Genomic DNA, 12,547 nt, shown 5'->3' on the forward strand with positions numbered 1-12,547 from the left:
GCGAGAACGGAAAACCGGAAAACGATCCGCCGGGACTCAGAGCCCACGCCGTTATACCACTCCTTCGTATCTCTTTTTTTTCTCCTTTTATATCTTTTATCCATTTCTTCCTCCTCCCCGGATCCCCCTGCCCCCTTCACTCAACACCCCCGCCATTGTACGTGTTCGACTCTCGTAGAGAGTCATGTCCAAATCCATCCGCGTCTATTCTATACCTAAACCTCGACTTGGGACTTGACGGCGCAACCGGTCACGCGAAGTTTAGACACACTTCCGGCTACGCGAAAGCCTGCAATTCTCTGCGATCCCGCAATCCGTTTCCTCTCCCAGAACGAAGATCGCGCGTTATCACGCGATCGGTATTAGTTTTATAAATGTTCAGCACTGCGAGCGTTTCTCAATAGTCTGTGTGTGTGCGAGATAAATTTTTAAAATGATTCCATCGAAAAAACGATATAAAGAGATACGAACAAAAATTTTAAATTGTACAAAAATTAAATATTGTATAAAAACAAATGTAAAAATTAATTCGACGAGTCGCTCTTTGACGTAAACAGGTGTATCTAATATCTCTGTCACAGGTAAAATTGGAAACTAAACTCTACAAAGATTGTCTCGCGTAAACGGTATATGACTGTCGTGGAAACGCTTTCTCAATAAAGCTCGCCGTCATCCGTGTACCTCTGTGCGACATGAAATCGAAAGGAAATCTTTCAATTCGAGGTTATTACCCATTTACTTGTTGCGCAACTTGTTGTAAGCGGCCGTCCAACCGTGGATGTAATTCGTGGATAAGAAGCAATTCGTCTTGTGCGCGGCAGCTGTCAATAATTAAAGTTTCCGCGATGCCGATTCAACGTTCATTTCCGATCCTTGCATATTTCCCAATTTAATTAAATATTAGATTATAATTCAACACCTTGGAAGTAACCGTTGTTACATGAATATAAATGAATGAATGTCGTATACATGTAACATTTTTTTTCTAAACTTAGTGAATAACGCATTGATTATTTTTGTTTCAAGGTATTAGAATTGAAGCATTAATTTTCTAAAAAATTATATATATATATATATTTCTTTTTAATTATATATATGTATATGTATTTTTTGACAACGCAGATATTTATATATAATTGTGTGCTTTTCCATTATATATACATATAAAATCGAAACGAGCTTTTCTGATAATCTTATACAGATATCTGTAGCAGACATCCTTGAGATTGTATTTTGCTATGTCAGCAACTGTATAATTCATAGTCATAAAAAAAGGAATATCTATGTTTCAGAATCAAGCCGACACGCCGATTTTAAATTTACCGGTAGAGCTGTATCGATTATTGCGCAGTAGTTCACATATCGCTTTCGACTGCGCATCTCTCTCGGTCGAGTCATCGATGAATTCAAAGAAGGCGCCATTTTACATCGAAGCGTCGAGAAGCGCAGGTATCTATAATTCAATTTACTAAGGTTATGCACTTTTCTCTTTCAAACGGGCGCGATTACCATCCTTTATCTTATGTATAAAAATTACAATAATTATATATATAGTAGTTTTTAAAACTAACATACACGTCTTGCATTTTGCTATTACAATTTTTTTTTTTTTGCAATTAAAATTTAGATACGAGTCTTGTAACCTCAAGCATAATTTCTCGTTTCAAATAAATTCTCATAGCGCGTTACGTTGTCTAAAGTCTGGGTTCGAGATATAGAGACGTTTTACGCTCTAATTTGATAAAAAAAAAAAAAAAAAAGAAAGATCGCATATTTTTGTATGCCGGGCGTTCCTTTCATGTCAGACGGTGACGGCGCGTCTCGTCGCGCAGGTCTCTCTCTCTCTCTCTCTCTCTCTCTCTCTCTCTCTCTCTCTCTCTCTCTCTCTCTCTCTCTCTCTTTTCTCTCTCTCTCTCTTTCTCTTTCTCGGAGACGACCTTCTCCGACTGCGCGCGTGCACGGCCGTGTAACGATCGCGATCGCGGTCCTTCTTTCCCCACGGTTCGTCGCGGTTCGGGGTCCCCACCTCCTCCCGCGAGGACTCTTGCCACCCGCCGACGTCGACGGCCACCGTCGTCCGCAGTTACACCGAGTCCGCTCGCGCACTCGCATTAAATTTCGAATCTCCGCGCGGCGCGCGCGTGTGCACCTCGCCTCACCTCGCTCGTCGTCACTGACGTCACCCCCCCTCCCCTCTTCCCCTCCGCCATCGCCCTGGCGCCGCGCCGGTTCCTCGCGAGGGAAATTTTCAAATCGGCGCCGCGCGCGTGTGTGATCGAGCGCACGTGTCTCGCGTCTGTCGTCCTTAATCGTCGTTGTCGGGTGTCGCGATAATATAGATATGTCCGTCGTGTCGAGTATCAAAGGTAGACGTGTAATTCGTGTGCGCGTGTAAAAGTTACACAGGGTTATGGATCAAGAGGAATTATAATATTACGACGCGACATTACGGTGAGTTTGAATGTCGATGCTGCGAGAGTATCTTAATTCTATATAGCGAGAATTATAACTCGTGCGACTGTAACAAAGAGGTCCGGTTCGGATCCCGCGTTTTTCTGCACTCTCGAGTTGCAACTTTTGCCGCGAGTGCAGCGAGTGCGCGCGACCCGAACGGATCTCTCCGTGCGATTTCGATCATTTTCTTTATATCCGTGCATCGATATTCGGATTCACGGAAAAAATTACACCGGTTTTGATCCTTCGATTAGAGAGAATCCTCGTTTTTCATTTCTCGGAAAATCGTGTGTTCCAAGTGCTAGGAGATAACGAGGGAAAGAATCTTGCAAGGACACTTCCAGTTTCCGTGTAACGATTACGTTATCGAGGAAAATAACAGGTATACGTTCAATTTTCTACGTCGCGCTTTGAAATTCGAGAACGAAATATGTCTATATATACTTTGCATAAATAATTTATACACGCTAGGAAAAAAAAACATTTACTTTTCGCAACGCGAGACGCGCATTTGACTTTGCACATAACCTGTAAGATTATTATTTTTCTTATATTTTTCGCGAGCGCGCTTAATCAACTTTTTCATATAAAAATTTTACTTTGAAAATTGTTATAGCAGATAGATGGATACACATATAAATGTAAAACAATCTGTTATCTAACTGTGAGAGAGAGAGAGAGGGGGGGGGGAGAGAGAGAGAGAGAGAGAGAGAGAGAGAGAGAGAGAGACCGCGATTCGGATATCTGAATGCTCCATCGCGATTGAACTTTCAGTCATCTTCTTCCGGTAATTAATGCGAAACGACATATTCCTCTTCTTCGTGTTTCGGCGTAAAAATCGCGCGACTTTTATTTCTGGTCGAAGCCGAGCGTCCGCGACTTTGCGTAACTGGGAAGACGAGTTTTTTTAAACGATCGTTCTTCTTTTTTTTTCTTTTTTCTCGCTTAATCGAGTTTTGTGTCTCCATTCCCGCGTCGTCGGAGTCTGACGGAATAAAAAGCTCGAATTTTCCCCGACTCTTTGCATTCTGACGTCGAGGTGCATTCGATGAACATAAACTCTCTCAATCTCGAATCAATTTTCGTTTTTTTTTTTACACTTTTCTCATATTTTTATCCTTTTTTATTTTAATCATTTATTTACACAACTCTTGTATTTTTTATTAGGAGATACTTCAAACGAGAGGCATTCTTGTGAGATTACACACCAACTGCGTGGTCCGATTTTCGATCCATCAGCCTTTATCCTCTCTCCGTCGAGAATGCAAAGAGCCTCGAGTCTCGCGAAATTCGACGTGAATCTTAATCGCATCGTAGACCATCGACGAGGATAAAAGCCATATCTCTCTCTCCTGCGGCAGTGTGTTGGTGTACAGTGATCATACGGAAATTGATGCGTACGGGAATCACGCGGAAGCGAGAAAACAGCTGCCGGAAACCTCACGCCGGAAGAAGAACAAGAAGAAGCACCAGCAGCAGCAACAACACGCGAAACGCCGATCTATCGCGGGATCGTCGTCCATACATGCACGTCGTACATACTTGTCGAGAGGAGAGCGGCTTTACATTAGGACGACTCCCCCGTTAGGTTCGTCTCATCGTGACGATGCTGAAGATCTCGTCGGCCGCAGCGATGGAAACATGAGGACCGTGACAGATCGCGCATCCGATCGACGAAGCTCCACTCCTACCGACTATAAATGACGTAAGTACTCCTTCTCGTTTCATTGCGATGTACACAAGTCGCACAATTCGACTTTCATGCCCGAAACACTGCGAAATCGCAGAGCTCACTTTTAAATCCAGTCAGAATGGATTTTGACAAAATCAAGGTTATGCATGGCAATAATAAGTTCATGAGCGTTTCACAATCTTTTTTTTTTTCAAGTATATATTTAATTGACGATTTCGAAATGAATTCTTCGATCGACGATATGAACGATTGATTGAAATAAAATGCAACATTTTGTATAAATTATTTATGTAAAAAATCTCTTTTTAAATGCAAAATTATTTGATAAAACTAGCCAAAGTATTGCAACTATAAATAATTTTACAATAAAGCTCGATATTAATAGGATCAGATTTATGCAAAAAATCTTGATACCTTAAAATAAAATTCTAATTAGCGGATTTTTGTGTATTTTACCATATGATTTTCATTTATTTTAAATTCGATTACATTTATTTAATCGTAAATTATCAAGCTGCTAAAATAAATTAACGCCGCAATTATTACGAATCAATATAAATGTTATCTACATTAGAGAGTATTCTTTTTTCAATAGTATCTCAGACATTTTAGCGTTAAGAATCTACTAAATACGTCGCGAAAAATTATTATTTGATAAAACTGGCCAAAGTATTGCAACTATAAATAATTTTACAAAAAAGCTCGACGTTAATTGAATCAGATTTATGCAAAAAAATCTTGATATCTTAAAATTCTAATTAGCGGATTTTTTTGTGTTTTTGCCATATGACTTCCATTTATTTTAAATTCGATTATATTTATTTAATCGTAAGTTATCACAAGCTGCTAAAATAAATTAACGTCGCAATTATTACAAATCGATATAAATTTTATCTACACCGAGAGAATTTTCTCTTAACATTTACCCTGAAAATCATGGTAATCGTGGGATAATATGGTATGAAAAGAATTTTATGAGAATTTCTCTGAATAATATTTATCACAATAAAAATAATAATATCTATCACAATAAAATATAAAACATGTTTGAATAATTTTGCTAAACTGCATGGTAAAATTAATCAAACATGTTTTATATTTTATTCTAATAGATTTTATTATTTTTATTGTGATAAATATTAATCAAAGAAATTCTCATAAAATTCTTTCCATACCATATTGTCCCACGATTACCATGATTTTCAGAGTAAATTCTAAGAGAAAATTCTCTCTGTGTATATATTAAAGAGTATTCTTTTTTCAATAGTATCTCAGACATTTTAGCGTTGAGAATCTACTATAAATACGTCGCGATTTCCACACGTAATACCCGAATAAGTCAATTACTATATCCTGCAGACCACACACAGTGCGTCTATCTGGCACAACGCTTACATAATATTGCGAATAGTTGGAATAAATACCTAATTAAAAAGTATCACGTGAAATTACGAGCCTAAAGGAGCTAGCAGATAACATTCTTGGCGACGTTGCAAAACTATCGATGAGGAATGTAGCGAAGAATGTCACTTATCGCCTCCGCTTATTCTAGTCTTGCATTTTACGTAAAAATAAGAGATGGAAAGACACTTTACGATTACTTTCAATAATGTAATTGCTCTCTAATACATTTTGTGCAGAAATTCTGACCGAGCTCTCTCGATTACTCGTGTTTCAGTTCGTATCAATCGCGAGATTTGCGCGAGTAAATATTCTTTAAATATTATTAATCGACCTGACTTTGATTTCTGCATGGTATGTCACCACGAAGAATCGAAAGTACATCTGTATGTCTCATCGTCGCGAAGCACGTGGCGGTCGCACGGAGCGCGGTTGTTTGCCAAACAATCGTGTGCTCCGAGCGATTCCAGGTCTCGCGTTACATGAAAAGAGAGCACACCCTACCTCTTCCGTTCTTAGACTCGTTTGTGCGGCGTCGAAAGCGAAAGAGATTTAATCACTCTCGTTTCTTCTCACCAGAAGACTCACTCGCTCTCTTTGCTAGTCTCTCGAGAAACGAAACGTTTGCGTGTCTCGTATTTTTTTATCTAGAAGAAGGAAGCGGAATCTCTCGTTTCGTTCTTCTTCCCGTTGTGTCCTCGCAACCCAGATTAAATCCGCGTTCATTCTTATACAATAATCTCGCATAATTTGCACTTTCACATTTTTTTTTTTTACCAATTCGCCAAAATCCGACTAATCATTATTTATGAATTTGCGAGAATAATGTGTTCCTTGGACACAGTAGTCGCTACAGTTATACGAGCAACGTAAGAACAAATATACGTAAGAGAGCAGGATATAGGAAGAGAAATGCGGGTATGTTTTAAACGGGCGGAGAATAAAACTTTCGTTTTCAATATTTACAATCTCCTCGTATGCACACGAACCGGTGCGGATCGACGTTGTATAACGTACATACGTGTTTATGTGTTGCTCATACGTTGCTCCCATTAACTAGAGAATTGCTAATCGTCTCGATCAAGCATCGTACTTCCAAAGTAGAAATACCGAAAGGATATTCGCGATCGTTTGAAACGATAAACAGGATATAAACAGTATATCAGCAGCTGTGCGGGGAATTTAAATGGCCACGGGAGAAAATCAGGAAAATTGCGGTAAATTTTAGCAGCATATTGAGTTGTCTATAATAATAATTATACTTTTCAAGTAGTGCTGATTTTTTTTTTGTCATCTTGTGTGCCTTATTTATGACCGTCTGGCTACACAAACATTAACCTAAACTTGCGTTACGGGTTTTGCTGTTGCAGCCTGTAGTCGCGGGTCCATTAAAGTTTCAAAACTCGAGATAATCAAGAATATAAAACAAGATAATTTTTATCATTAATACACTTCTTATATAACTTTGCATTTTACGTCTGTGATATATATATATACGTCGATAATATTTTTAATGGACGCGATGTTACAAAAACTAATTAAATTAGTAATCTCTTTTTGAAATCGAAGAAAAAGCTACAGACTCAAAGAGAACAGAGAAAGAAAAAGATATATATAGAAGGAGAAGAGATAATATAATAAATTCTGCGTTTTAATTAACATGCATAACGTTTTCCAGTTACGTTTTACGCGTGCGACGCATATTAAAATTCATTTCCTCCACGCATTACTTCTATATCTTTAAGTATTGAGACATATTACGCACTCTTGTTCGCAAATCGTTTTAATTAATTTACTCAAAATGATCGTACCGAGTTAATTCACTTTTGCATAACGCTGCGCAATTATAGGTTGATATATACGCGACTCTATTATATATATCGCCGAGAGGTTGCTTTCTGTTTCTTTGCTCTAACGGCTGATTTAATTTACTGCCTACTTTCACGTACAGGCAAAGCTGCTACTAATTGCGCGGAAATATTCAACTCGTGCCGCGAGTTTCCTTCCGCTCTCTCAGAGTTCCATTTCCTCGTCGCCTCTTGCGGATATTTGATTTGAAGCTTCTAAAAATCGGAGTAGTTTTGATGTACACGTCGTTTTATTAATCTAAAAAAAAAAATCTCATCGCGCTGTTCTACGAAAGGGGAAAGGGAAGAAGGGGAGGAAGGGGCACTTTCACACCGGGGAGAAAAGCAGCGTTTCGATAAGTATTCGCGGTGAATAGTTCACATACACGAAGTAGGACACGCAAGTATTGCGTCGAGCTCTTTATTAATTCTTTGAGAAATTTTATACACCGTGTGTTCTCTCTTTTGACATAAATCGATTTTATTTTACGCGTGAATATAATAATAATAATTTAAAAAAAGAGAAACTCAACTTTTGATTTTATTGTACTTGATTTAATTTTGAAAAATATATAATCTCTCGATGAAAAGTATCTGACAAATGAATCGTTCGCCACTCGAAAAATGATTTAAATCGACTTAAACTTTGCACAAAATAAAATTGACGATTCAACTATGATTCAAGTTATTAAACATTTTGCTACTCAGCAAAATAGGACCGTGTATATTAAAAAATATAAAAGCTGAATAGCATAATGTTTAATAATGTTGAATCTTTAATTCAATTTTTTGTGCAAAAACTTAAGTCGTTTTTGAGTGAACGACTCAAATACATATTTACTCAAATACATATTATACTCAAATACATTATGTTCAATTTTATATATTCGATATATAATAATGCAAATGATTAGAGGTATACCTACACAGAAAGAATTTTCTCTTAGAATTTACCCTGAAAATCATGGTAATCGTGGGACAATATGGTATGGAAAGAATTTTATGAGAATTTCTCTGATTAATATTTATCACAATAAAAATAATATCTATTACAATATAATATAAAATATGTTTAATTTATTTTACTACGCAGTTTAGTAAAATTAATCAAACATGTTTCACATATTTTATTGTGATAGATATTATTATTTTTATTGTGATAAATATTAATCAGAAAAATTCTCATAAAATTCTTTCCATATTGTCCCACAATTACCATGATTTTCAGGGTAAATTTTAAGAGAAAATTCTCTCAGTGTACGTATTAGAGGTGTATCATATATCTACGTATCAAAAATAATACGGAAAAGGATTAAACCCGCAGTAACTTTCCCAAAGAGAATGTATCGAGTCGCAAAGCGGAAAATCGTCTTAATCCCGTCTTATCGAGCGGTTCATCGTGAATCGCTCGATATCCCTCGTGACAGGCGTGTCAATGATGAGAAAACGGCGCGCAAGCGATCCTGCCGATATGATAATAAAAATATACGTATATGATGTATGAACGTTACGTCCGGGTTGGCAGTTATCTCCGCCTGCAAATTCCACGAGACAAGTAGAGTCGCCGTCGGGCACGTAAAGGACATCGCCGATAGTTATTGTGTTGGGTAATATGTAAGTCCACTCGCGGGAAAAGGTTACATTCGTGCGGTCGTCTAGATTTTTTATGCTTTTGATTGAGGCGCATATAATCCTACTATTTTTTTTTTCCTGCTCCTTTGTTATATCGCCGCAACATGCAAAGCATTTTACGTACATAAAAACAATGAAAGTTCTTTTTTTAATGCTCTAAACAAGATCGTTGCATGAGATTGTAATTAAGTAAATTTACACAGACAGCGTATAACTCTTTTTATGTTCTCTACTAAAAAAATGTATTTCTTCTTTTCTAGAAACATATAACTATGTACATATTTTTATCTTTTATTTGTTGTAATAGTTAGGTAAAAAAAAAGTATATATTGAAACACTTAGTGCAAACAAAATAAGTGAAATTAATATTAACAATATATATGCTTTGAGAGATTAAAGATATCGTTTAATGATTGAAGGAATTTAATTTATAAACTGAGATGATTATATATACGAAAGATCGTGTTTATCCGCGTGACAACCGTATCATTAACCGCGTATATTAATGCAATTTATAATTAGATGCACGAAGCGTGAATAAAGAGTATATCTCGAATCCGTGATGTGACTGTAAACAAATTAAATCATAAATCGCAATTATAAATATTCTAATTTAATGCATGAAACCTTGAAAATGTCAATTATCATGTAATACAAGCAATATATTGATATTATACGAGGACTGCATTTATGATGCAAAAGACTATGAGATTACGCGTTCTCCATTTGATATATCGCAAATTGAAATCGCGCCGTTTTAACTACCACGATTGCCTCACTGTGTTCTCCATTACACAATCTTGCTCCATCTCACCCGCATCTTTGAAAGGGGTTGAACATATTGCGGAGTATGCAATCTCGTAACTGCATCTTCGCTCGCGGGTTAACAGCGCACATATTTCTCGTATCTTCCGTGTAAATCCATCCGAGTACGAATCTTCTAGAAAGCGTAGCATTTTATTCTGATTCTTATTTAAGAAAAAAAAATATTTAAAATATATATTCTTTGACGTCGACACTCGTGATTCGGAAAGAATCTAAAAATATCCTTACTCACGAGAAAACGTGAGAATAACGTGTAATGATTATATATAAGAATTTTATGACTCAGATTGGATTTTGTCGCGAATAGTCCGGTCGTTTAGAATTTTCGTGCGAGAGAATCTGCAATTCAGAAAGAGTCGAGGTTTCCTACGAGGTACATAATAACATCAGTCATCGTGTAACGGGGCGATGTAGGTGACGGTTAAAAACGCCATTGCCGGCGTAGTAGAGAAAATTACGATCCGTATATACATATATATACAAACTTGGCGCGGCGAGCCAGCTGGATCAGCTGTGCGCTGATTGTACGCTCGATGATTGCAAAAGTGAATCGGCGATTTCTTGAACGTCGAAAGTCCTTTCCCGCGAGACGTCGAATCGCGCCGGCTCTCGCTATACTTGATCGACGTCGTTCCGTGAAAGAGAGAAAGAGAGAGATAGGGAATGGTGCCAGCACACGCGATGGACGAGGTATTTCAAGAGTCACGGGCATTGACCCGTATCCGGCAACTAATGCCACAGCGCATTAGCATGTCACAAATAATGATTAAGATCGATTAATTATTTGACACATTTAATTAATTAAATAAACAGGGAAACAAGAGAAAAGATATTCTTGCTCAATTTCACGTAATTTCAGGCTTATTTACATGGGTATCAATTTTAATTATGTAAGAAAATTTAATATGTACATGTCATATACTTTTAACGATGATGATATTTTTAAATTGGTTAATTTTAAGTGGAGTTTTTTTACCTGGATTTTACCTGGACTCATCGTATTATTTACACATGTTTACTAGAATAGATGTGATATAAGGATCTGCTAATTAAAAAATTAAAGAATAAAATAAAAAAAAAACAGTCTCTACAAATAATTGTTCCAGCTGTTATCGCGTATTTGCTTTAATTTTTATTAAGGCCGATTGCACCAACGTCATTTTGGTTTTAAGTATATGTACGAGACTTAAATATATGTTTGTCTTTATTTATTTAGAAAGATAAAGATACACGGAGAGAATTTTTTCTTAGAATTTACCCCGAAAATCATGGTAATTGTGGGACAATATGGTACGGAAAGAATAATTTCTTTGATTAATATTTATCAAAATAATTAATATCTATTACAATAAAATATAAAATATGTTTGATTAATTTTACTATGCAGTTTAGTAAAATTAATCAAACATGTTTTATATATTTTATTGTGATAGATATTATTATTTTTATTGTGATAAATATTAATCAAAGAAATTCTCATAAAATTCTTTCCATATCATATTGTCCCACGATTACCATGCTTTTCAGGGTAAATTCTAACAGAAAATTCTCTTAGCGTAAATATATTTAAGTCTCACTTAAAGCTAAAATAATATTGGTGCAATCGGGCCTAAGTGACAAACACGAATCGCGAGAAAAAAATGTTTAACACGTAAAATAATAGTTTTTTGTGTGATGTATGATTTGCAAAATATCGCGATAAACATCAGTATTTACAAGTATCTTTCTTTCTCTCTCGCCGGTAGAAAAAGAAGAATTTACTTTCAATCGCCGTAGCATTGAGCCACGTCGCTCACGTGGAACACCACGTGAACGTAGGTGGCGAGAACGGCCGTTCTAAAGAGCAGTGCTTCACCTGCAATTAGGGATTTACGGCCGCGAATGTCTACGGCCCGTAACGGGATCCTTGGGATGTGATGAGTACCGTGACTCTCCTCCTTCGATTTTCGCGACTTCGATCAGACGCACGTATATGTGTGTTTCTCTCTTACGCAATCATCCCGATTCGTCCGAATGCGCCGAGATGTTTATTCCCGGAATTTCTTCACGAAACGTTTTTTTTTTTTTTTTTTTTTTTTTTTAATAAATACGTCTGCACTGACGAATCGCCCTTTTTTACGTAAATATTTTCTCACAATGAAAAATTGTATAATTTTTGCAAAATTAATTAAATGATCATGACTAACAAGTAACACTACTCAAGTGCCATTCGCCGATATTCTTGAAACTTTGCACACACGTAGTACATCGAAAAACATTAAACACGTGTTTTTTTATTTTGGTTAACAAGGTGTTTTAAGGTCGGGTATAGTACCACTATCTTGCCTTCACTGGTCGGGTATAGTACCACTATCTTGCCTTCAATGGCTGGGTAGACCTTCCCAATGCCTTCAGTTTCCGCCATTTGGATGCGTCATATTGAATTTTTCATCTGCCACCTCTAGACTGATATAACTGTTGCCAAAATCGTAATCATGTATCTAATAAACTTCGCAAGTGGCGTTAAATAAAGTGAAACTTCTGCGATTTTGTCCACCATTTTGTATTTGCCATTCTGAATCTCGTTAAACTAATGTCAAAATCGTCATTAGCGATCTCAAAAACACGCAGACAATGGGAAGGTCTACCCAGCCAGTGAAGGCAAGATAGTGGTACTATACCTGACCAGTGAAGGCAAGATAGTGGTACTATACCC

General features: G+C 36.8%; 1 protein-coding gene across 8 annotated transcripts in view; it reads left to right on the forward strand.

Annotated features, from left to right (window-relative positions):
* Window positions 1-1,292: 1,292 nt before the first annotated feature.
* The window catches only part of Sona (sol narae metalloprotease), a 53,767-nt gene continuing 42,512 nt past the window's right edge, over window positions 1,293-12,547 (forward strand). For 2 of the 8 annotated variants that reach the window (XM_083036831.1, XM_083036823.1), the window contains exons 1-3: window positions 2,078-2,451; window positions 2,709-2,836; window positions 3,622-4,159. The gene's annotated coding sequence lies outside the window, so the exon portion shown is untranslated. Of the gene's footprint in view, window positions 1,450-2,077; window positions 2,452-2,708; window positions 2,837-3,621; window positions 4,160-12,547 lie in introns of those variants that run through there. The other 6 variants (XM_083036827.1, XM_083036825.1, XM_083036829.1 and 3 more) reach the window with 6 other exon arrangements.

Source organism: Prenolepis imparis, unplaced genomic scaffold, assembly GCF_030444845.1.
Source record: "Prenolepis imparis isolate NDT839.2.m4 unplaced genomic scaffold, iyPreImpa1.0 SCAF_4, whole genome shotgun sequence".
Classification (NCBI taxonomy): domain Eukaryota; kingdom Metazoa; phylum Arthropoda; class Insecta; order Hymenoptera; family Formicidae; genus Prenolepis; species Prenolepis imparis.